Source organism: Botryllus schlosseri, chromosome 3 (genome assembly GCF_051294905.1).
Source record: "Botryllus schlosseri isolate E-star chromosome 3, Bs_hap1, whole genome shotgun sequence".
Lineage (NCBI taxonomy): Eukaryota > Metazoa > Chordata > Ascidiacea > Stolidobranchia > Styelidae > Botryllus > Botryllus schlosseri.
The window spans coordinates 25,821,075-25,848,311 of record NC_137238.1 but is presented as its reverse complement, the minus strand read 5'-3'; the positions used below and the strand labels follow the sequence as shown (position 1 = coordinate 25,848,311).

At 41.3% G+C, this 27,237-nt stretch overlaps 1 protein-coding gene and 1 long non-coding RNA gene across 13 annotated transcripts in view; one reads left to right on the top strand and one right to left on the bottom strand.

The window, feature by feature from the left end:
* LOC145435413 (uncharacterized) overlaps positions 1-27,237 on the top strand; it is a 428,570-nt gene that overhangs the window by 118,237 nt on the left and 283,096 nt on the right. The gene's annotated exons all lie outside the window — the stretch shown is intronic.
* Positions 1-27,237, bottom strand: part of LOC145436203 (uncharacterized) — an 81,217-nt gene that overhangs the window by 3,233 nt on the left and 50,747 nt on the right. For 2 of the 12 annotated variants that reach the window (XR_013914213.1, XR_013914212.1), the window contains 3 exons: positions 19,668-22,789; positions 18,064-18,390; positions 14,496-14,583 (listed from right to left, as the gene is read on the bottom strand). This is a non-coding gene — a long non-coding RNA (uncharacterized LOC145436203). Of the gene's footprint in view, positions 1-14,495; positions 14,584-18,063; positions 18,391-18,930; positions 18,997-19,667; positions 22,790-24,001; positions 24,211-27,237 lie in introns of those variants that run through there. The other 10 variants (XR_013914210.1, XR_013914211.1, XR_013914209.1 and 7 more) reach the window with 10 other exon arrangements.

The window sequence follows — 27,237 nt, the reverse complement described above, 5'->3', positions numbered from 1 at the left end:
TGTGGGAATACGGTATAACAGAACATTGCATTCATGCTAACACACATTCATGTGCCAAAGGTTTAAGTCAGTGCGTGACGCGAAATAATTGTAGCACTATCAGGCACGGGGGATTGTCGGTTCCGGCATGGCATGGCAATGAGAATGTCACAAATATGTCTTTGGTAGTTTGCTCCTGCGAGATGGTGCCTCACGCAGATTCTGCGCCGTCGCGTTTGTAACTATCACAACAATTCTCTTGGCGGTACTTAGCACATTCTACCCAGCTTTCCCGTAGCGTACTATTTCAGTTCATACTTGGGTAAAGCTTTACAGACCAGGCGTCTGAACCAATACGCATAGGCCGTCAGCAACTAAGATACTTATACTTTTCAGAACTAACAAATTAGGTTTTACGTACTTACTCTGCATTCTCGAGTGATTATGTGTTGGACTACTACAAGTTCCATTGACAGTACTTAAAAAAGTACTTAATTTTATACTTTGATATATTGTATGCTAGAATATAATTTTGGGGAATGTTTACACAGCCCTTATGAGTGCAATTGTCGTACCAACTAGGATAAATATCATAACTATCACTGTAAATGAATTTGCGCTCGAAGATGAAAGTAAGCGACCCATATAGCTACTTTTACTTGAATGCTTCTAAGACCTTTACCTTCTGCTTTCACGGGTAGTTTCGACATGTCATGGGAATGCCTACTGTTGAGTTGAAATATACTTGAGTACAAACGATGGTGGCTTTGACCAGACATGCAAATACGTGACACATACAGGAGGGTGCGAAACTACATCGCAATCTGTTTTCATTCCAATAGTGGGCGTGCAAGGGCCCACAAATTCCAACCATTACAAAGCAAATCGCAATACATTCAAACATATTACCCTCGAAATACCGACGGGAAATCATTGATTTTTTCTCAACCGCGCTAAAACAGTCGCCTGCTGCACGTTAATCCATCATACCCATAATTAAAGCATATAGGTATCCTAATTACGGCCGTTCTAGACGACTTCAAAAGTCGTTATCAATACCCGCGCTAGAGGTATCGGCAACACAGTTGCTTTTAGCGTTGCCACACCGTACACAACACCGCCGATCGGTCCTAATTCCAGTCTTTTTGCCGAAATTAATGTCAACACGCACAATAGAGATGGATAGCGTTGCCCAGATAAGACCACACGCTAAGGCCCGTAATTGCGTGCATGGAATGGATTGCTCACCGCCGAAGTCACGGTCGAGTGCTCTCTCGTAAACAAAAGTCTACTAATCAATTACAAGGCTTGTTTTGGTTTTCTGATATCTGACGAGGGCATTCCTACTGTACATGGCTACTGATTATCGGGTTCGGGAATGTTCAAACTATTTTGCTAAGCGTTGATGAGCACCCCAGTTGGTATTGGTAAGTTCGATGAAAGATGAAGGGTGAATTAAGTCTATCCAATTGCTAGGATGGTCGAGGAAAACATAGGCGGTACTAAGAACCTCACCACGATGCTATGTGGAGACCTTCAATCAATTACTGCTGGAAATGGGATATGACCAGAGGTGGTCAAAGTAGTCAAGAACGCTACTCAACTAGACGTGGAAGTAGCGACGAAAAAATCTACTCAAGTACGAGTAGAAGTACTTCTTCCATAAGCAACCTAAAACGACTTGAAGTATAAGTAAAATTAACTGACTTTAAATCTACTCGAGTAAGTAAGTAGTTTTGAAAACGGTTGTAATTAGTTCGCATGGACTGTCAACAGCTACAAATTCAGCTATATGGGAGGTGCAGAGAGGTATCAATTTTCGAGAGAATAAGCATTCGTCCGCATCATGGGATGCAAATTATATATGAAAATGCGATACTAACCCTTTTTTTTACTCGAACACCCTGATTTAGAAATATCATGACATGGCACCCTACCTCATATTATAAGGTCCCTGTAGTTTTGGCGAAGAGCAATACGGAGAAGTTGTATCGGATAAGGTTACAACACTTTGGGCGATTAGTGTACGTTAATATTAAATATGGCGGATCGTAAAATTGTATATCATGAAGCTTTATTTTCGGAGAATAGAGACATTACTACACTTGCTTTTATACTTCAACAGACGAAAGAACTGAAATTAATTAAAACATGAAGTAGAATACTCGGAATTGAAAGAGAAATACAAAAAAGCGAAGAATATATTTCATGTCCTTTGTCCAGAACGGTGGTCTGCTAAAACAAGTGTAACGTTCAAAAAAGCCGGAGTCCACTTTTCCAGATTAGGACACGTCATGGGCTGCTAGATTACGATGTGATCGGCTATTGCTAGATTGCGAAAGGGTAGTTCCAAGCGTTATGGTGGGCCATATTTACTGTGATGAAATATTTGAAATGGATGACAACGCTGCGTGAGCGGAGCCACGCAATCAGGTGCCTAAATTATATACACCGATACTTTCCTGAAAACATATATTTGACACTCCAAAACAACTGTGCGAGAAGCGCAACATAAGTTTTGGGCTTTACTTGACTTTTATGAAAATTAAATGTTGGTACTCCGTGAAAACAGCCCGAAATTCGTCAGGCTATCTTCCTTATTGAAGAAATAAACTACTTCTACTTGACAAACTGAAAATAGCAGAAAGTAAGTAAGTGGACCACAAGATATTACCAAGTATAAGTAAAAGTATCGACAATCAGATCTACTTGAGTAAGTACTAGAAGTAGAGGAAAACTAATTGAGTACTTCGAAGAAGTAGAAGTACTTCGTCACTGATAACCTCCGGATATGACATAAGAAAGGCGGACATGCAAATCAGGGCCATGGAGTTGAGTCGGACCCACAGACATTTTGTAACAAACTTTGGAGGTGGAAAAGACGTATTGGCCGGAGTCGATGATTGTTGACATTGACATGCTGTTCCTCCGGATACAACCGATATAAAAACGAACCAAATGTTCCTAAATGTCAAGGAAAGTAGTCGTTTTGCAGTTACAGAAGTTCACATGGGCAGAAGTAGGCTATTTCACTCACAAAATTAACTTCTTTCTGTGAGAGCAAATTAAAAGAAAAGAATGCTTCAATAGGTACTAATAATACCTACTAATGTGATAAACGAAGAATTTTATTCGTGGATTAACGGGAATGTTGAATTCACAGTTCGGTGAAGAAAATATTAGGAGATTTAGCCGAGGAAGGCGTATTTAAATGTTCCAGAGTCGGAATCGGTACGGTATATCGAAGATCTCTGGATTTGGATTCAGAATTGAGTCGGTGTTACGATTAGCTTACTTCGCAGCCATGATGCAAAGGCGCAAATATCTGATGGCGGACATGTGCTCTCGAGTTCGCCTGTTCGCAGAAATTCGGGTGTAGCAAGATGAGTATGGTGGACGCCAATTTCGAGACTTTGATAGCATTGGGGCCATAGGGACGGGGCGAGAATTCTGTTAATGTCTGTGTTCGCCGTGCGGACCATGGAATTTCGAAGTTTCGTGTTCGCAAATGGGCCAAAATGCGGAAGCTTTGTGTCGTATTATAAAAGGCTCTAACGCTGGGAAGAAAACATCAGAACGATCAACCTAGTCGACAAGAAAACACATATCAAGTGCTCTGAAAGTCGACTCGAATCCAATCATTGCAGTTGAAAGGGCACTACGCACGATACCGTGCTTCATCACGAAACGGGACATCGACACCACAGCGATAAGCTAGAATGGACAGTAACACTCGTTTAAGCCTTTTACCTTCATTTTGAATACGGTGGCTTACTGAGAGAAATGGTTGCTGCCAGATATTTTTTCACACTGTAATCTTTAATTAGAAAACGCATCACATTTCGCGCCCAGTGCTCCTTCAATACTCGATTCCAGTGCTCGAATCATTGTGTCCGGCCATTTTATGATAGGCTATTTCAATGTCTCCGTTTGACAAATGACGGCGGACGAAAACGGCCTGAAGCAAGTTTGCTCAGGTTCGCCAACTCCCGAAACGTGCCGCACGAGAATAGTCACGCTGTCACCCAGCTTCACGGATACATCCCATCAATAACAAGTCACGGCTAAAGCGCCCTAACGTTTACCAGCTTAGACCGAGTGCAAGTGTGAAAAAGCTAATCGCGCGCCTCTTTCCTCGTTTTTTCTTCCGCCCGCCGATTGCCAACAGCAAACAAGGCCTCTGCGTTTGATTAAGGACGCGAGTCGGTGATATGTTTGTCGAGGATTAGGCCGGATTTGATAATTCGTGACTCAAAAGCCGTAACCGACTTTCGAAACGTTTGCCGAGTATCCATCACCTCTTGTTTAACACATCGGGCGACTTGAACACTGCGTACCGACCGCGCGAAGACTGAATGGACATCGTGGAAGATGTTGATAAACGGATTAGGAACCGGTCGGCGGTTCAAACAGCGTACGTGGGAATGATATCGCGGAAAATATCTTAAACTTTTCGAATTTACTCCCGGTATGGTTTGTTCCGATTACATCAATGCATTAGCGCGATCGTAATCGAACATGAATTTTGAGTGCATGCGAAGTCTGGACTCATTGGACTGTGAAGAGACGCGTGTGATTAAAATTGGATCAGTGTATTTCATTGGTTCTCAACCCAACCTGACGAACCTTCCCGCTTAACTGCAAGCTTTCGGCGAACACCAAATTTTTCCTCGTCACAAAAAATATCTCTCACATTACACATCTAATACATAATATTGAATACATACTGTCGCGCAAAATGAACTGTGCATCAACGACAGAGTGGAAAGAAAAGAACCGGTAAAACCTGATTTTCAAAATAAGTCCAAAATAATATGATTATCATGCACTTCAAATCAGTGAATTACGTTGTATGAATCGAGTGTGCGCCTCGAACACCATCGAACCCACGGGACGGTTGCAGAGAAACCACGGGGTTTAAGAACAACTAGTTCAATTGGAAAGCTGCGCATAGGGGAAACGGTTTTAAAATTATTGTATTTTCACTATCGGCAGCAAGGAAATACCACCGTCCATCTTTTACAACTATGGATTAACCAATTCGAGTACCGGAGGCATCCGATTCCAAATCTGACATCCGGGTTCCGAGCGAGTATCGAGTATCACTCATTATGACGTCATGGGACTATGAAGGACTTGAAAAGTTCAAATATGCAACTCCTATCCGACCACAAATAAGATTGTGACAGCTATAGACAATTTTAAATTGTTTATAAACGAAGTTCCTTTGATTTCTCTTCTATAGTTGGTGACGATTATCTTGACGGGTGTCAGCCTGAAATATTCGGGTTTATTTCAATATGAATATGAAGATATTGCATATTGCATGGTGAAGTTTAGTAGGCCTACTTCCAAGAGTTTCCTCAACTACATTATTGATAATTTGGTATCCCTTTTGTACGAACATGATACGGGTCATTCACTAATTCGCAGATATGTTCCTTCTGCCGACATTAGAGGCGTTACGGAGCATGTTTTGGGTGTCGCGATTGGCTTCCATAGCAAGAAGGAAGCAGTGGAGAGGACTCAAGGCGTATATTTCCAGTACTCGAAATAAACTGCCTTTCACTACTATGGACTCGTATCACAACAATTTATACACAATACGGATTCGATTCGGTTCGGCTGAAGTGGCAAACATACGTCATGAGGAGGCGTGATTACACACTAACCCAGAGTTAGCCGTAGGCTGGAACCTTAACGGCATCGTTAATCGGAATCAGAGAGAAACTTTCGCCATAAAGCTTGAGAATGTTGCAATATTTCGGAGAATTTTAGAAAACGGATATGAAAAGCTGGATATATGCCGACATCAACCCGGACGTGGAGAGTGGACTCAAGTCCCATGTAACAGCGAATGATCGATCCATCATTACATTCCTCTGCCATAGGAATTTGAGGGTTCTGCATACTTGCCTTTCCGACTTTCAGTGAAAAGGAATAAATTATTCAATTAGACTCTACAATTGCTTTTACAAATATGGGAACATGTCAATATTATGAATATGTTATTATTGAAAATAATTGGACGCCTGGCCAAAACACTGTATTTCGATTTCAAAAAGTATGTGTGTAAAAATAACAAGCAGATTGAATTTCTAAACTTTATGATAGGCCTACGACTGAGCCGATTTCCTATCCAGCCATTACTGCGAAAATGGGAGATTTTGGTCAAAATAGCCGATGGGTGATCTCCAAACCAACAGTCAATTTGGAAAAGCTATGGTCATATTCGGAATCGGTGCCCTATCGAACTCCGAAAACCCCTCTTACTTCGTCTGCCTAAATATAGTTTTGATCAGTCTAATTTGTTTAAAGGGGTCCGTGACAACAAAAAGTTTGGGAATCACTGAAGTAAGCAGTTTCCAGAAGTAGATTTGTTCGAGGATTCGCATATTATTAAGTGCTAATCGGAGATGATAACTTTTGAAGGCGCGGGTGATAAGAGTGAATCGCGAAGATAAAATCCATCCGCGGTGTAGGGATTATTCCGCTCAGTTGGTAGGACAATTTCAATCGTAAAGGAATATGCAAACTTACTTAAAAAAATAATAACTCCAGAAAGTAAGTAATTTTGCCCAAACATATCACGTAGAAGTGAAAGTTGTTTAAATACATAATAACACGAGTAAGTAAAGTGCAACTATAGGCAAAACGAGCTAGTATACTATTAAAAAGTAGGAGTGATTAGTACCTGGCCATTATTGGCCTCAATACGGTGTTGGGGTTTACATAGCGTCCAGGTCAATTATGGATAAACTTGGATGCCATTCGCCGCGCCCATAACAACACCGTATACGTGGCTTACGTGCTTATCAATCAACCAAATGTTTATATTCGCCATCAACTGGCAACGACTCTTTATGCTTTACCGGGGAATCGCTGTTTTGGTAATTCAAGAAATAATTTGTTGAGTGTTTTTTGAGGAGACAATCGGCTCGGTGGACGCCTATTCCGCATTCGATGGAACGAAATGATCTATCACAGCACTTGAAACCGGCCCTCAGACGGGGTAATGGAAAAATCCTTATCGGCGAATATTTGTCCGACCAGACGCCCGTTACGTAAACAAGATATTTCCGTCACAATAGTCCACTTGTGACACGACAAACTCCGGGAAACTTGTTATCGAGATATTCCGTTCGATTATGACGAAACGGGCAATAAATCATGCGCGTGCCGATAAAGCGTTACTGCCTCAACAACGGCCCGTACTTTCGATGTTTGTTCTATGGACGAATACGTGCCCAATCGCGATATCTCGGAGTTCGCGTGTACGAAGCGAAGAGTCAGCGAGAATTGGAGATAAGGCAGGAACAATACACTGCACAACACATAGACAGAAGTAGGGTTTCTAGAGCATTGGACAACGGCATTGTTTTCTAGTGATCCCTTCGTAAATTGCGACTTGCCCGAGCACTAATTAAAATTCATAATATCATTAATCCGCTTTATAACGCCCTTCGCACGTACAAATCGTCCCCGTCGCAACGTTTTCAGTAAGCTTACTGTAAGCATGTAATGTAATAAACAGCAGGATACTGAAAAGTTGGATATATATTTGTTTCGTGAATCGACACTTCACCAATGTGAGACAATTTGGGACAACAACGTCCAAGGCATAGAGATATCCGAAAAAGTACAAGTACGTCCTCACGGACCAGTGACTACGTCTGATGATTTGACATATTTCAAGCGGTTAATAATAATCGGATGTGGCTGTTTTCAAAAATGCAAGACGTATCCTATTGACTTTTGGAACGACTAATGACATTGCAAATATGAGCGATCTTGAAATATATATATGTAGCCGGGATACGGGGCTATTTCACACGGTTTTTATGACCATATCACCAGCGCTGTGGGTTCGGTTCCTTTCAACGCCGACTTCAACTCCGACTCTGACGCCACACACTTTCTTTTTACCGTCCCCGACTCTGACCGCGACTCCGGGAATTTTAAATTCGCCAGCTCCGACTCCAGCTCCGACTCCTAATATTACTATCTTTAAAGAACTCCGACACCGACTACGACATTCCTATAAGTCTACTCTGGAAATTATACATCTTTTACATCTTTTAGACTCGTATGGTTCACAAAAATTACGAATACTGTACTCACAGTAGAATATTAACGTTGTGATGTTTCGAAAACTTGGGAACGTGACGACTCCTGTAACTGCAATGGTACTTCTTGGTAACATATGGTTCGAGTTCGAAATACGTGGAGTTGGAGTCGGAGACGGGGCCTTTTAACAAAGTCCGACTTCGACGCCAGCTAAAGTATGTGCTTCCTCAACTCCGACTCCGATTCTAAGGAGTGTTACAAATTTTCTGTGACTTCAACTTCGCCGACGACAAGAGAAAATTTTATGAAACTCCCGACTCCGACTCCACAGCCCTGCATTTTACTCCTGAAGGCAACGAAAACGCATCTCAAAAATAATATCTACTTTTCAAAAGTCAAAGTGTTAATAGTGAGCATCATTGTCAAAAGAGTCTTCAAATAGAAATTCAGTATATTATGGATGTACTCCGGCAAAGTAGACGTACTCCGTTACTGACCACCTATACGCGTCAATTAATCTCTGATTTTAATACTCCACAAACCAAAACAACATCTTGGCAACGCGCACGGCCAATTACCGAAACCCTTCGGTGTATATGCTTGAAAAGCTGTGGGAATAATGTATATCGTTATCTGTCGACACACGGAATGCTATTAGCTGTCGCCTCGCAGGCCACCTACGCGCCTACACGAGGGTCTGACGCGCCTGGTTTATTCAACTCTTATCGAAAACGATCGGTCATCTGATGCAGATGGATTATGAACTGCTTGTATGATATTCCGCAGGCTATACCCAACTCGCTAAACTGCGCCCTAGCAGATTAACCTACAGCCGCTAGGATTTCGTAACGGGGCGTAAAGCACTAGAACGCCATCCCGCAACAATGGCCGGCTTTAGTGTAGTATTACAACCTAAAGATTTGTTATTATACCTTTTAGCTGCGGAATTATCTCTGGAGTAAGATTAGAGCGCGCCTCAAATACAGTTAACGGCCCGTGGGATGATATCAAGTGAGGCATTGTTGTCTTACGGATGATGGAGCTTAGTCAATACGCGTGCTCTGTTTGATTAGAATTAGCAGTGTGGATTCGTCATAAATCTCCATTCCCGATTTGCCACGCCGTAATTCGATTGTTGTATAATAAAGCTCGCATGTAAAATGTGTCAAAATGGTATCATGCCTGCGATTCGGAAGGCGACGTTGGTTTCAAACTATTTCATATCTATTACCATTCCAAGTGCCACTGTTAAGCAGTGAGCGACGTCACAACAATGAAAAATCCTCACAATGTTGAATATACAATATCTGCAAAGCTATAAACACACATTTGATAATGACTTTGATATGTCGATTTCTGCACTATATAATGCAAGTAGCTACCAAAAGTGGTCATTTTATGAGCATTGAAGTATACTCTACCTACTTGGCTCTTCCTAATCAAGTGATTATATGTATGTATGCAATATCCTGACTGAAGCAAGACTGCTTGGGCATTGCATGGATCTTATATCAGGAAGCGCATGATGAAAAATTGTGATGTAGACAACATTGCCAGAATGAAGGAACACGGTGTTTCACCCGCAATTCACGCACAACTTCAGTGTTGTCATCAAACAACTGCTGCCCTTGAACGTACTTTTTCCATTCTTGGCCAGCTACTTAGCAAGGAGACACTTTTTACCCTAGATTGTAGGAAAGTATCTTTCGTTGTACTACAACAAATTTTAATTATTTCTACCACAATACGTGGTGTAACTAATGGAATTCTTCATTGGGCCAGTTAAAATACAAGTTCTTTCGTGTCAAAATTTGTCAGTTTCTAAGTGAAAAACGTTTTTTCTGACCAAACTACCTCGCAAGGACAGACAGTTCCAACCAGAAATGAAGATAAGTAGTACAATTTTAACATTATGTGCGCAAACACCTAACTTGCGTACGCGAGATCAAATTTGGTCAAAATTAAGTGTCTTTTGGTCAGAAATTTCCAAATTGATTTTTTAGGTCAAAATCTTCCGGTTTTTCAAACGAATTTTCATGCCTTCTCTTCCAATTTGCAATCATAGTTTTGACAAGTTTAAAAAATCGCTTATTCTTCTATGACTAGTTCTACCACGTCTGTTTAATAACAACAACAGATATCCTGTGAGAGTCTGGTGTTGTCGAAACCAATATGCGAATACATAACGTGTATTCGGCATTACGGAGAAAGGGCCATTTACGAGGTGTTAACGGGAATACTCCTTTAAAGAGTCAATCACTAACACAATTTTTACGAGACAATCATAACACACCATAAGAAACGCAGTGGAGGTCGTTTCGGGTAGGCGTTAAAAGGCTATCATTTTTTATTATTCAACAGCGGCATAAGCGCTTCGACGTTACACCGGCTGATTTGTGTTTTGGAGCACGCTGAAAATGCGAAGGATAAATCCACTGCTTAATGAGGTACGAAAAACTTGGTTAAACACACCAACAAGATTGTCGTCTTAAAAGCTAATTATCGCTCTCATCCCTTCATCTTTCGCGGAAATGAACGAATTTGCTAGCGCAATAATGCGACGTGGCCCGATCGGGCAATCGATGCGTCTTAATATCGCTGCGCTTTGTGTTAGTTGTGAAAATCACCGGGGCGCATTACTGCACTGAGCCCGCGGCTTAATGAAGACAGACGACCGAGCGGGCCGTAAAAAGGCGGGCTTGTGTTTCGTCATGTTGACGGCACGCTAAACATCAGACTGATTAGGTCAGTTCTCATGGCGTTGAGGTGAAAAGGTTCCTGCGGAGTTCGAATGGCGCTATCAATCTGCTTGCGTTACACCGTAAACAGCGCGGGTCGTAAAACACGCCTGTTACGGTAATTGAAACGTGTCGCGCCCGGGAAGACAAATGCGCTATTTTAGCATTACGCTTTCCAGAAAGCCGTTAGTGTGGAATTGAAATAGAAGCCAGTACGAGAACCTATCAAACTTTCAACGCAAATTGCCTACCGGAAATACATGACATCGTTTGGATTATATTACCTTCGCGGTAAAATGACGCTGTCTTCAGCGTGGAGAGTTTGCAATGTGATTTTCACTATAGGTGGCATGGCATTCCATTTGCGGAGATTGGACTTGTGGGGTCATTAGAGCCGGGATAATACATGTAGTAGACTGATTCGATTGCGAGTAGGTTCGGGTATTCGAATCCGAGTCGAATATTGAATATATATTGATTCGAATCCATAGTGTGAGTCAATTTTTTCAGGCAACTAAAATATACCACTTTGCGTCTGTTTCTTTGTGGTATTCATGGTGTTTATCGCCGACTATGGTCATTTACACCAGGCAGATTTTCTTCCTTTTTATTCTGTAGCTGCCGTCTTGTAACACGACCCAGTTTTAGGCTTTTATCTGACACCGCTTACACTGTTGAGATGGCGTGGAGCAGACTAGATAAACCCCAACAGGAATTCTGGAGTCAACCTCAGTCGGACTCCAACCCGCAACCCACTGGTGTCGCAGCTGTGGTTTATACCACTCCCCTACTTCGCACCCTACGTCACATATGTAATATTTAAATATCTTAAAATATAGTTTCAATACTTCGGTTCTGCCGCTGCAACCACGAAGCTTCGGTTAGACTTGTCTCAGCTCCCAAAAACATATTGCACGAGGATGCTAATATTCATGGCTAGAAATCCAGGTCAAGTAATAGTGATCAACCCTCACTACGACAAGGCGCTACGAAATATGAAATAATTTTAGATGACATGTAATTAACATTCTTCTTCTTGTGCCCTCAAAAGGATTGCAATTGAAACTATGAATATATTCAAGTCATTATTACAGTTATGACGTCGTACTCGATAGTAGTCGAGCACTCGACTCAGATTCGAATCACCCAGGTCCTAGTTTGTCCTAAACGAGGTTCCATTGAAGCTTTAGTTAAATCTTTAAACCAGTGGTTCTCAACCGGGGTCCGTGAAGCATTTTCAGGTGGCCCGCGAAGCCTCTAAATTTACAAGATCGTTCATAACCTAATTCGTATTTTTTTTTAATTAGGAAAATCACGAGGCGGTTTATCTTCATCACTAGTAGAACTCACATAAACAGAATGGCCGTCAAAGAGGAAATATCCTGCTGTGCAGACTCATTTTAGCTGCTAAATTTCCAAGAGCCTACTGATACAAATATTTTGCTGTATAGAGATGTTTTGTTGAGGATTTTGTAAAAGATAAATAGTTTCATTAGTAAGGTCAATCATGGTCACTTGGAAATGTTTACAAAAATCCATTTTCTCCTGTGATATACATAACCGCTCTCCATAATAACTTCAAGATTAGCTGCTAAATAGAAATGAAAAGGCGTGACTTTATATGTTCAATAGAAAAATTGTTGGTGCGATCATGCCCAATTGTGTCGTCGGAAGCGTTACCCGTTATTATTACATTCGTCCCCACCTTTCTTTGTCTAAATGGATTTTCAGCACTCGTTATTATATCAAATCGAAGGCGCGGATTTTCAGGACACGACCACGTATTTCAAGAAATGTTTAGTTGCTGAATTCACTTTGAAATAATAAAAGTCAACCCAATTTCTACATGAGTAGTATGATGTCATTTTCAAGAAAAGTCATTTAAACACTCTGTCCTAGCGTGTGTATATAGTGTAGCTTGTAGCATCATTATGGCTGGAAGACTTAAATACCTAGGTGATTCGATTGCGATTTAAATAATATAGCTCGACTTAGTTTTCTAGCATCGCTGTGACGTTACACGTTACTCTTCAGAATACGCCATGTAATACAATTTGGAGCTACTGGAAGAGCAAGAAAGTCAATAATAGATATAGCCGTAAGTTATCAGTGACGAATACTTCTACTTTTTCGAAATACTTGGAAGAGTCAAGATAACATGCTTATAGCTCTAGTTGCAATATATATGCTATAGGCCACGGCGATTCAATTTCAAACGGTAATCATCAAGTAATGTCAAAGTCACAACCGTAACACGTAATTACTCTTCAAATCTCAATCTACTTTACGTATGAGTTGCTCATTAAGACTGGGCACAGCGATTCGAGTGGAATAGTTGGAGCAGATATTGTCGAGTAACGAGTTTATACGCGCCTTTCGCACTGAGAGTAAATTTATAAACGGAAATTCTTTAGCGTCGATACTTTCGTCCCTCCGCGGGAGCCTGAAACCTCGGTCTGTCATATCACAGTGTCCAAAACAAGTGACGTATTGTAACACAGGGCGGCGCAGTAAGCATGTTCGTGGTATAATGATTCGTGGGAAATGTTGATCGCAGAGCAGCACCGTCATAAAGCGCTACTAAATGACCATAGTCGTGGTGAATAAATACCAAATTATCGTTGCTGCGAAGTATCATTATTTTGTTTGTGCCCACTGATGCGTATGAAATATGAAACTCACAAAGTTAACCTTTTTGCAATGGCGTCATATTAGTTGATGCCTGAATGCTCAACTCGAATCGAAATCGAATTGCCAATTTAATCGATGTTTCCCAGACGTAATTATTAAACATTGCGCTAATTACGATATAGGTAGCCTTTAACACACCCTTTGCTGCGGTGCGAGCAGCGGGTACAGCGAATAAAGCAGCATCACAAACCACGTGATTTGCCTACATTATCTCCATAAGACCTGTGCGGAATGCTCATTTGATTAATCGGATTTGCTCTCAAACGATAGTTTGAATCGGGACCGAGTGTGACTGTGCAAATAGCAAGCGCCGTTTCAGAGCTTGCGGTTTCCTATCTGCCACAAAATCGTCACGAAAAATGATAGATCACTCACGAAGTAACTGGCACTATTTGACCGACAAACACACCACGTTCATGAGAACTAGTGTTCGAGAATTCTCAGGAAATGAAATTGCTAATAACAAGCATCTCACCAGTTATGCGTTTGCAACAAATGTCGTACGACCACTCCGCACTATCCAACCCGAGTGCGATATAGGTCAGTTACAATAGAGCATGTGTGAAAAATGGTCGAATAGGGGGTTTTCCAAAAATTTTACTAACACCGATAACGAGTAAGGTATAGTGTGCTTATCTCGAGTCGTGTATTTTGACTTATAATTGATCGCTTTACTTGTAAAAAGCATAGTAAACACACGGGTGCAGTGTAGGATACCAACATCTGCGCCTCGTTTGTTAATGACACGTATGGGTTTTAAGAATTTACCTTGCATTCGACGGGAACGCCGCTGCCTTTGATGAAGTGCAGTGTTTGTTTAGTGCAAGCCCGTAATTAATAGGATATTTCAATCTATGTCCAGCGCCGCATAAATTCTAATTGCTGATGCAATTATGATAATCATTTCAGTTTTTTAGTCATTCTAGAATGCATTGACCCTTCGTACAGGGATTGATTGGGCCCGAGATTACGCGCTAATTCCTGCTTAAAGATTGGCGCGCAAAGAACGCATACACTTACTGTTATGTGTTGCCTGTGCAGATCCGACGATGAGATGAGTATTTATCGCCGGCACTTGATGTATGTACGCTTGCGCCCCTGGTTGAACCTGCAACGGTAGGAATTAACGGAGTCAATAATAATGAGTAGGCTATACTCACGTGACATTCATATATACACGGTAAACACACACCGGAATAGGGCATACACTTTGTATATCTTATTCATAAGTTTAACTACGAGGATATGACGATTGGAATAGGAGAAATTCATGATATTATTTTGGTGGTTGACAGCGTGTTGTATTGAGGTGTATATTCTGCAGTCGCTTCGATTGGAACCAATTTCGAAAACTAAGCGCGCTTATATCTGCGATACGTTTCAAGGACGCACAGTGATAATTACAGCACGATATTTCGAACAATAAATTGATATACACTATGACGTAACAACGTTTGAAGAGAAACATGAAGGAGGCATGACAGTGGCATGGATGAAGTCAGGATTTCATTTTGAGGCGGGCAAAAATTCCGCATCAGGATAATGACGTCACAGGCCCATTGTAACGTGTAAGACAACGACGACAGCACATTTTCATGGTCTAATTGCGGGGAGACTAGGATGCCTTATCTTAGCTTCCTAGACTGCGCCGGTGTTTGGGAAATTGAATCGTCCATATATAGAGATAGTCAGCAAAGAAGTACTAATCATTTTCAGATTACTCCAGCACGTAGCCTACTACTTAATCAACTGGTTGTGTTGTTGTACTAGTAACTAGTCCCACTTCGACTTGAACAGTGTTTCCGCGATACTATATGTTCAATTTGTATCTTGAACATTATAAGTAAGTTTTGCGGTAGTTTGTATCGTTTTAGGAATGCACTTGACCTAAAAACATGCGGGATAGCCCTTGTATCATGCATGGCCTACTATTTTTAGTAGGCCATGTATCATGGTATCGGAATATATTCTCGAACATTGCGCCTATATTCGTAAAGTCAGAAGTCATTTTTCGTTAGTCGCGACGATACAACATATAATTTTGAAAGTATCGACCGCTTATTATCTGCTAAAAGTATCCGACGCCAACCTACCTTTCATACTACTTGCCTATCCTTTATTTTCGACTGATACTAAAATATCCCCTGTATCGCGGTTAGTGCATAGCATTTTTATATTTTTAACTACTAAATCTATGCCACCCCTGGATGAAGTCTACCATTTGAAATTACTTTCTTGATTACTCTCAGGACTTTCCTTTTATATATTTCACTTGGAAGTAGATTTGACATGTATCGGTAATTGCTGCTTCTGCATACGTGATATCAAAATATTTATAGGGGCACCAAGACACCCGGAACACAATCGTCACATTTCATTGGCTTTTACGAAATAACCGACCGCAAACCAATTCGTCACTTTGTCGCCTTATATTTGCCGTCGACGCCCACGCCGGAAAACGTGCATCGGTTCAGCTGCCGACTTAGTAGCGCCAGTAATCTGTCGCGAGTGCACCATTTCCAGTCATATTCACGCCGCAGCTGCGACAAAAAAGTTCACGCTACTACTGCGTAAAAACGGTCAATCGTTAAGTTCCTATGACCGTCGAATAGAAATGAAACTGCGCACCCAGGAAAGAAGATGAAGCGGGGAATGACAGTGTCAAACGGGACGCCATCGTTTACAAAACACGAGCAAACGGGCCACTCCTTCAATCACTAAACACAAATACCACATCCATTTCACATGCGAATTAGCAATTTCGTGTCACAATACCGGTTTCAAGCAACATTTGGCTTCCAGGAAACAAAATCTTGTAAGCTGGGTATAATCCTCATCACGAATAGACCAGCATTGTGGGAGTGGAGATATCATGCACCAAATATCATCGCAGTGGTATCAAAGTAGCCTATGTCCAGTTTTCAAATTTTGAAGGTCCGTCTTCATAACTTCAGAAAAATATGGTTTTTGAAAATTTTCAATTTCTTTCGGCAATATCTTGGCCATTGTTATGTCTGTCTCAATAATTCGAAGGTAATACGGTCCAATATATGGCCGAAAGAAGATAAAAACTTGAAGTAAAGTCAATTTTCTCAAGATGTGTAAAATGGACTTAAGTCACTTTGATGCGACTGCGGCTATATGGTCGCGGGTTTGCCAAGGTATTAGGAATGCACAGGCGGTTTTTTCCTACGTGCACAACTTAGTAAACTGTTTATATTTAATACTACTTCCAAGTCTGTACTGCTAGTTTCCCAAGCAAGACTACTTTAACGATTTTAACGTTTGGATTTTGGAAGTTACAAAATGGATTTGGAAAATGTTTGCATCACGTTTACAAGACATATTGTCGCAAAAACCGGGCGATATGTGTCACATTAACTGAAAATATTTCCGAAAATCGCGCCACTTTTATAGGGCCATTAGTCATATACTGCTTGGTCGCATAAACGCACCCTCCAATGGCGATAATAGCCACCGCCGATTAGTACGCGACCAATGGCATGCGAACCATAAGGCAAATCTTCCCTTGAAGAACCTACTTGAATACTTTTATGAAGTGCATTTTTAACTGCCACTTCAAGTAGTTTTGACATGTTTTAAAATCGCTACTTCAGCTGCAGTAGCAACGCTGACTACTTGGGGTAGTACTGGCCACACGAACCGATACCAGACCACAAATGCTATCTCCATTGATTCATGTCATGGACATCACTTCATGTTATTGTCTCCGCACGGTTAATTTGTTTTGGTATCCATAGTGTTTGTACACTACTAAGTTAATTCACATCAGGCGAATTTTTTTCATTTTTATTCCGTAGCTGCGGCTGTAGCACGGCTCACTTCTAGGCTTTGATAGGACACAGCCTACAAGGATGAGTTGGTGGGGAAAAGCCAGGATGTACCTCCAACATTTGGGTATGAATTCTGGAGTCGATCTCGGTCGGACTCGAACCCGCAACCCGTTGGTGTTGCACCTGTTGATTATATTACGATAATCACGACTATGACATCACAAGATGGATTTGTACACTGATTGTCGATCTGTACCGTCTCTATATCAGTGGTTCTTGGGCTTTTTGCTATCGCGTACAACCTCGAGTTCTATGAAATGTCAGGTACCGACATATTAACCAAAAACTCAACTTTATTCGAGATTTATATACATAGAAGTATTAACATGGGTGATCTAGCAAAAAAATCGGCGCGTACATTTCGACACATATGCGGCCCGTGAGCTAATCCGTCCACAATTATTGATAACACAGTTTAACAATGGCTCTACTACTCTACTGGTGTATAGTGATGTTGGCAATTGTTTCTTCACCACAAGCTGATTTGGTCGGTGTGGATTCGAATGACTCGAAGTATTACTTGTTGCATTCGATGAAGACATTTCTTAAATTAGTAAAAAATTACGTTACCGAGGTGTGAAAACTAAAATTTTATTTAAAATGAAATGCGTTGAATGCGTACCACCTGAAATGACTTGGCTTACCACAGGTCGAAAACCACTGGTCTAGGTGACAGGCATATATTCTGATTTCGGTAGCAAATATGGGCGTCATTGACCTAAATGGGCACTCACGGTACTGAGTCGAATACAATTGTGTCATCGGTCGGCCTTTGAACGGTGCCCTGGAACAGATCGAATCGATGCCTGGAAACGTATGTTTAGCTGAATTTTGGATAGACGTTGGCGGGGGTCTGGTCCTGCTTCTCGGATTCGGGTCGCATCAGATTCGGCGTGAGTTCTGAAAATATCCCAGGCTTATGCCGGGCCGACTATATTCGACTTACCAACGATATAAAACTCTTACTAATTTTCGATATGGAAACAGTCAAAAATCTACATGAAGGTTCCGGCTGAAACAATCAGGTGCACATTTCTGTCGTGACAGCGCCAGCTCCGCAACTGAAAATAACAACAATTTTAGGTCACTAGCTAGTACTTCTACTCTTTCAGAGCATTTAAGCATGCATATGCATATGCCTATACTTACACTAACTATAGTCCCTCGAGCTAGAATATATTTCAGCAAAAAACTACCTTCACAATTTCCATTTCGAAATGTAGGTTATTTTGACATCAGTTTGCACCACATCTATTAATGAAATTGTCATAAGAGCGGTAACTGAATATGTTGCCGAAGATTCTATAATGCGTAGTGGTACCACTAATTTGGTATCAGTCGCGAATATGTCTCTTGTATATCCGGGAAGGACTCAGGGCTGGCGAAAGTATGCGATACGTAGACCCAATCAGGTTTTGAATCTACTTGAGTGCCTATCAGACTTTTCATTTTCTACTACCATTCGACAGGTCTTGGAACTGCCTTCTTCGACTTGCAATTGGGTAGGAATTCAATGTCGCTACTTCTATACTTCCCATTGAATAGCAATGCTCACTATACATTAACCTCCTCCGTTCATATGGAGTTGTTTTGCGAACCAAAAAATTGGAAGGTGTTAGAGTTCCATCGCATTCGTCATGGTCAGCTTATATTTTTGTAGGGCATCGCTTCAAAAAGCGAATATTTTGATTAAAATACGCTATAATAACACAATCCTGTGGGATCTGTGGGAACTTAATCTCGGTGGCGTGAAAACGAGGGCGCCCGTTCAGAAATGTTTGGACCTTTCCGATATCTTTTACAGTTTGATTGATACGCAAGGGATATGGGGCTCAGATCCATTTGCAGATAACTTGTAATTTCGAAAACAAACAAATTCAATCTCCCGGGCGATCTTTCGAAAAGTGATTCTCGGAAGCCTCGCCGAGGGGCCTTGTTTTAGTGGTGGATTCAAATCCAATTCGCCGAAACCCTGATTAGGTTCTGATTGTGTTCGGTTACAATATTCGAACATTGCTAATGTTGATACCTCTAATTTACGTGTTATTACTGCCAGGTTGAATTCCCATTTTGCGTAGAAGTAGGGGTGGAGCAGAGGTGTACGTACAACTACAGTTTACTGATTCTCCCATAGATGTTTACAACTGCGTCGAGTCAACCTATTACGAGGATTCATACTCAATTCGATTCCATCTGTAATTGTAAAATTCCTAAACTGTCCCATAATGTCTGACTGATTTCAGAAATCCTATTTTAGAAATTCGTTTTTTTTTAAATATATACTCATGCACTTTCACAGCTAGAGACAGAGAGAGAGAGGGGGGATCGTGGATACTACCTTCAAGGCTTGTGCATTGAGTTTGAGTGGTTGTGTTTCTGTCGAAATCGGCATGTTACCTGGTCCAATTGCGTTGATTTGGTAGCATAACATGTTCTGAAAAGTGAGTATCGTACAATCTGTTAATTATGATTTTCTTGTTCGCGCCATGGTTCGCTATTCATGCAATTTGCTAAGTATGAATTATAGGATCGCACGGACAAGAGTATGAAATATTGATGAATTTCATAGTACCCAGGTCAAAATGCTGCAACGCAATGACTTGCTTTTGCATACACAAATGGAGGGTAACACATAACAAATAATGCGAATCCAACCATAGAGGTGAAATTGCTGTTGATTCGCATACAGTCGTATGATATTGTGGGTCTACATCAGTGGTTCCCAACTTTTTCGGATGTAGGAGACGCATTTCATACTTTAGAGTAGTCTATGTACGGAGCCGCATGAAAACACTCGAATAGGCTATTTATAACGAGAATTTACAGTTAGCTATAGCCTACCTCTGCATCTCACCATCCAGCTAATTTAAATGTAAATCTAAATGTATGCACATACACTTCTGTAGATTCTACATCGGTTATTTTAGCATTGGTAGACGCAGTATGGCGAGTGATATACATTGAAATAAACCGAAGATGCATATCATTACTACAACATACTATTATGTCGTTATGTGATAGCTCTTCATTCATTCCAGCACTTAATGCAGAAGTTTGCGGGGCATTATACGCTGAGTAATATTAGACTAATTGCAATATATACTTGACTATGAGCCATTATTCTGATGTTAGTAAAATTATATGTCGAAATTTACTGTCCACAGAGTATTGACAGTTCTGACGGGTATTCAATATTCATACATGAGTTTGACGCTAGTCTGCAAGAATTCTCTTTCCCGGTTTTCAGAAGCGGACTTGGACGGCTTTAAACGTATCTAATATCTCTCATTTTAGCATTTATATACTGAAAATGAGTAATTGACTAAAACTATTCATCTAAACAAATAACAACTGTCGTCTATTACATTTATAGGCATGCGGCTCCAAGGTAGCCTTCTTGCGGCTCTGAGAACCGCGCGGTTGGGAATCACTGTTCTACATTCTAAAGGCAATAGTGGCTACGGGAGGGGGCTTACAAGTTTTCAAAGTACACGAGAGAGATTGCCTACCTGCACTACTTACTGAATGGGGGAATGTTTTTATACCACTTATAATTATACTTCATCAGTCTACTTCATCATTCTACTTCAAACCTATGTATTTTTTACAATTTCGATTTGTAAAAGGTATTAATTTGTTTGCGGGAAATTTCCATCGCCTTTTATGAGATGAATTATCGTAAAAAGCCACGTGAAATAACCCACGTATTACGATAACTGAAAAACCTATATTTGAATAGTATATTCAATTGTACTTTGAAGTTCTGTATACCTCCAAGAACCTATATTTATTGTTGATAGTCATTTTGCGTTGGTTACGGTGGTGCATCCTAATATTTCGAATGTGGCCAACGCCTCTTTTTCCTGTTGAAAGTATATGCGACCCCTCGACCACCTCTATTTGCCGGATGTAGTTGCTTGAGCAGTTTTCAGGATTTCTCATTTTCTGCTTTCCCTTGACGTATTCGTGATATATTTTGTAAATTTTCACTTTGACATATGATTGAGTACAAATTCGCGACGGTACGTCTGCTCCAACTGGAGTAACAAATCTGACCATATCTGTATATAAATCACTGCACGAGGGCCAGTCCTCATATATATTGCGCGGTTTGGTGGTAAACATCCCAAAAGTTCGGACGGGTGTAATTATAAGTATACACAAACTGTAGCATACTTCGATACCGCTCGTTTTATCATCCAGTCATACTCTCGAGAGGATACTATACAATCAGCTTTTCCGTGTCGTCACCATATTACCGCCGGATTGAAATGACGCAGTCGCCTCGTTTCAATACAGCGAAGTGTATTACACTCCTCATTTGCGCCGTGGCGAATGCTTGGGAAACGTATTCCGCGATAAGACAGTCGCGCCGCGCGTGAATCACCGGCACTTGTGTGCGTACGGTGTGGTGCCCGCGGAAAAGCGAAAACAAAGTTATGTTTATACAACGGTTGAGTGGATGATTTCTTGTTCGACTGTGAGTGGAGACTTGAGCAATAATGTCAACCGGGCGGGAAACTCTAGAGAAAGCGGATCAAGAGATAAACACTCTCGGGGTCGGGTAGATACACAAGAAAAGCGATACAGTGACTAAAAACGCCATCAAAACTTTTTCGAAGTCAGTGATCCTTACAATCACTGATATTATATGTGATAGTAAATACCACCGAGTCAGAAACGTTAACATAAGAAGAATTTAACGCCGAGAGAAACCAACAATAGCGTCGTTTCGCCACTTTGAAAATATTGTTGTCGTTGTTTTGGTAAATTCATGCCGAAGAGACTTTGGTGGTACATAACTTCAATATCAAAATGAATAGTGTTCCGGCAATGGTTAATTTACACCAGTCCGATTTAACCTTTCATCATTCCAGAACTGCCGGCATGTATAGCACGGCTCACTTTTGTTCTAGGCTAGGGTTTTGTGGGGCACCGCATTCTCGGAACGAATCGACCGGTTCGTTTTGAACATTCAAAGCGCATACATATACGCGATGTCGCACTATATACTTGACGTGATATTGCTGTTGTTGTTAAGGTTGCACCTCAAACTGTGTGAACAACTCAAAATTGTGGAAACTATGTAGTTAATTCGAGTTTTGGTAGTGGGGGCATGCATTACGGGTTCTTGATCGAATACAACTTTGGACACTGCTAACTAAATCGGGAGAATAACAAATCAGTCAATCTAAGGTTTTTCTAAGCTTTTCGGGTTCAAATCAAGCTGAAATATTGCAGCATTAATCTTCGGGTACCGACGCAATGTATATTAGTACACGACCCGATGCCGCCCCCGTATACTATTGATTAAATCGTAATGAAATAGTAATGGAATCTTACCCGACCGTAATCATTAAACAGCCACCGTGTGAGAAGTAAAGGTTTCCATCAGTTTTTCTTTATATTCGGACGGCAATTACCAGATTCCAACATGATAAGCGATCAATCTCGTGTTGCCTGTGAAAACAATAAGCAATAGTAAAGGCGAATGAGAAATTTCACATGTCCACGTCCTGAGCTGATCGGAAAATCGTGGTATTTGGCAAGTAAGGTGGTCACTACCAGGGTGACGAGTCGATTCACTTTGCCACCGACTCTGGAAACTTTAAAAGCACGAATCCAACTGCAGCTTCGACTGCCATTATTTTCTACGCGGTACTCAAACTGTGACCCCGACATTCCTGTAAATCTACTCGGAAAATTAAACATTTATTGCATTTTTATTATTATTTATACCGATTTATTTATTAGAAACAAAACACTTCGCTAACAGAAGGAAACGAAGATTGTGAAAGTCCACCCACGACAAATAACTTAACAACTTCTGTAACTACAATGACAATAGTAACATTTAAGAAAATATCGTTTTATTTTACATTATACTTGGTGCCGAACTCCACAAATCCCACTCCGAGGCCGACTGCACAATTCCTACCCAAGTATGTGTGTGGGGAGGGGGCGCTGGTATCAAGGCTCCTCTTGGCCATCTTATCCGTGCAAGCGGTGTCTTATAAATGCCTAGAAGTTGGTCGTGCCACAAGTCGGCATCTACTTAATAGAAATGAAGAAAATTGGCCTGGTGTAAATGACCATAGTAGTCGACAAACACCATGAATTCCATAAAAAACTTCAACTCCAACGGTATTTAGAAGGTCTATGAGATTCCGACTCCATCAAGAGAAAATTATCCAAACTACGACTCCACCGCTCACACTGATACTGTTTTTAGCTTTATGTGCAAATGGATCTCAACATAAATTGTTTAGTTTGTCTAGGTGGTCCAAGAGGTAGGGCCGAATCCTGTATTGTACAGTATTTTACATAGTCATTTACTAGTCAGGAACATTCGAGTACCTGCGGCCCACTACGTAAAGATGCAGGTAAGCAATGAGCAGATCAATAAAAGTAAAGAAAGGGCAACGTTAGTTAAACGGATGTGCAGTTGTGTTTCACTACTATTTCTCAAAACACCAATCCACGGGGATTACGGTTCATCCATGACAGCGCCATTGATAGAAAAACGACGTGACAAATACCAGAAACCTGTGCTTATTATCGAAACGAGAAGGGAGCTACATTCATTTATCACCAGCACGCCCCGTCAAGCAAACGCTTCCCGCCGGGTCGGGATCGCGATCTCCGCCCAAGGATTGACAACTCCAAAGAGACCTTTCGATTGTGACGCGTACGACCGTTTGTTCCGTCACACGTCCCCAACGATGAACTTCGCGTGGCGTTGCGATTTCCTCACGTATGGCGTTCGGCGTGACTGTACAATTGGCTTTGGAGCTGGACCTTTGTGGGGTAGCGGATTCCGCGTATGTTGTGAACCGCAACGTGGCTGGAGATTGCATAGTGCCGATGCGTTTGCTGGTTACCTGAGATCCAAGAGACTTGATGCTAGCGGTCAGACGTAATTAGATTGGCCAGACCGCGCAGCGAGTGATGATTCATGAATCGCAATGACCCCGTGTCGTGAATCAACTGCTACAGACGCCGAATGATTCGCTAAGCCCCCGTTGAAATCCGCTGTAATGATGTAGCTATTGTACAGCCGACAGAAGAGGTCAAGTTGGTCAGTGTAACTAATCAATTACAAGTAAAAGCAACGCTATGAATTTCAGCTCAATTACAATTAGAGGTGGTCGGTGCTCACCTTTGTCTACTTTCACGAATTATTAAGTGGTCATCATTGTAGACTAGTTCTACTTCTACTTATCGGTTTTTGTTGTTGCCACACACTCACTCACACACATTTGATTTCAAAGTCTCTTGTCGTAATTTCTGCAATCATAACTTCACACTCTGATCAAGAACGGCACCAATAAGATTCCGTATAATTCAAGTCACGAATTTGCAATGGCCTGCAAGCTTCTTAGTCGCCGGCACGGTCCATTTTGCGTGACAAGGCATCAGGAACGAGCTTGCAGCCAGACTAGCATATGCCAGCATTACCAATTTCAAACTCAAGACACATTGGTTTTTCAATATCCAAATTGCTAAATCCACGACGGGGTATTCGTAATAAAAACAGAATCGAATCCAATCGTAATCACACGCATTATAACGTTAAGCTGGATTGCTGCGCACAAGGCAGATGCGATATTCGTCTAATCTTGTGAACACATACCCGATCACCTCACGCTGTCATTATACGCGGGTGATTTTTAATCAAGATATATAATATGCCATATCTCGTAATTTTTAGCGCGTATGTCACGCTACAAAGCTGTGGGATCTATACATTTCCTGCTGTGAACCGTGCACAGTCTTACGGGTGAGTGTACGGTCGGTTAGACGCTCGCCACAGTCAATATCAGCTCAAAAATAGCGCTGGGAGTGTCTTGCATTGAGGGTGACATGACACGTAATATTGAGGTTATATTCTGTAATCTTGGCAGGCACGTCAAGACGGGGTGTAGCACAAAAGTATGTTAGGGTTCGAGCGCAATCACAACGCATAAAAACCACATTCCTAGACCACCAATTCTTTTTGATAAAATCTGGGTTATCATTACAGTCGAATCCCAATTACCTCAACAACTCGTACAGTCATTATGTATCACGCGTGCTTGATGAAACCTTAGTCAGACCTAAACCGGATTAACTCCTATTTCAGGGTCGCTTGCCCCTGAGTGTATTGTCGTGGCGTGTTTGTCTTTTACTTACGCGAAAGTTAATCCGAATCTAATCCTAATCCGAGAAAAGTTAATCCAGGGAATTCACTTCAAGCAACTACACTTTAATGTCTTTTCACGAGCGTGCGCCGCGGATTTATTGTACAAATTTGCGGCTACATTTCGGTAATATAAGATAATGACGCTCTGTGAGGCTTGCCTTGATTGCAATGTACACAAGATGGTCCGCGGTTAAAAGCGGCTCCGTAACCGAGGTCTATTGTTGGTGTGTTGCCGCCGCTGCATAAGCCTTTAACGTAGCTTCCGTCTTATTGCAAGCACTTAACCGCGTCATCGGTGCGAATATTGGTTAATCAAGTTAAGTCATTTGAGCCGCAATTAGTATACCTTCTAGCGGGCGTAACTTTTAGAGCAAATATTCCCTGGTTGACGACGAGTTCAAACCGAGTTCGGCCGATATGTCGACTCCAATATCGTCGTGGTACATAGTTAACAATACTGATATTTCAATTATTTATTATGCCCATTACGCAGTGACATAAATATCATTTGTGCGGTGTGACATGTCACTTGACATGAATCATTATACTTTCATGTACTTATACATTGACATGTAAGAGCGAAGCTCTACACACGACATTGTGCATGGTTACACGCGATACTGGGGTTTTCTCAGAGCACGAAAAGTGTGGTTTAGGAGTGATTGAAACTTTGGCCGCATTCTATTCATTTTTCAGTAAAAGGCGCATGTAAATTTGTACATTTAATAGAGTTTGCACTTCAAATAATGTTTTCTATTCTCGTTCAAACTATTAAGAATATGAGAGTCCATATGCTTTTATCAATCAACCGATTGACATTAAAAAAGATTGCATATTAGGCAAGAATATCTTTCGAAGGAAGTGGTTTCCCAACAATCCCCTGGTTTATGGTGCTACTTCTTGCGAATGTCACCCACGACGATATTGCAAGATTTCGAGAACATTTAACCGTAGGCTTTGTATTCGATCGATATTACACCGCTAGATAGGAATCCCTAATTAAAAGCCACATCGGTAATTAGCGCAAATAGTTCTTCTGTGAACAAGTGCATCGTTATTAACACTCTCTTCCTGTTTGTAGATAGCACGTAATAGCCCAAATGTGTGGTAATTCTCGCACTGACCACATACCACCACCATCGCGAGTTAATCTCGAAGCAGTCGCTTTACCGGGATAGTTCTACTTCCAGACTGCGATATAATTTTGTTCTCTTCATCCCACAATTAGCACGGAAGGTGTAGACACTTAGCGCGGTTTCTCCGCGGCGAGGTGCGCATGACCTTTAGTAATGTGGGGTAAGTGGCTTGTGAAAGGCTGTCTCGGTCGGAGAAGATATGTCAGGAAAATCGAATGGTAATACGCGTGAATGTATAGGATAAAGTGCTGTAATTGTGAGTACATACGTTCGTGTAGGTGCGTACGCAAGGGGTCACGAGCGTGTACTATGCGCGGGCAACGGCTACTGTCCACAAATTTCTCATTCCAGATATCGCTTGATGTTGATGTGGTGTTTTTCGTTTCTTTAAATCTACGGTCACTTTTCAGCAGGCCAATTTATCACGAAGCCCATTCCATACTAGCGTGCTGAACACTACCTATATCAGATTGTGCTTGGCGATAACCAGTAAACTGTACTGTTTCGACCACACTTCGGTAAAGGAATATAATTATTCATTGCCTATATGCTGTCACTGTACGAGACACGCATCAATTCCATGACTACGT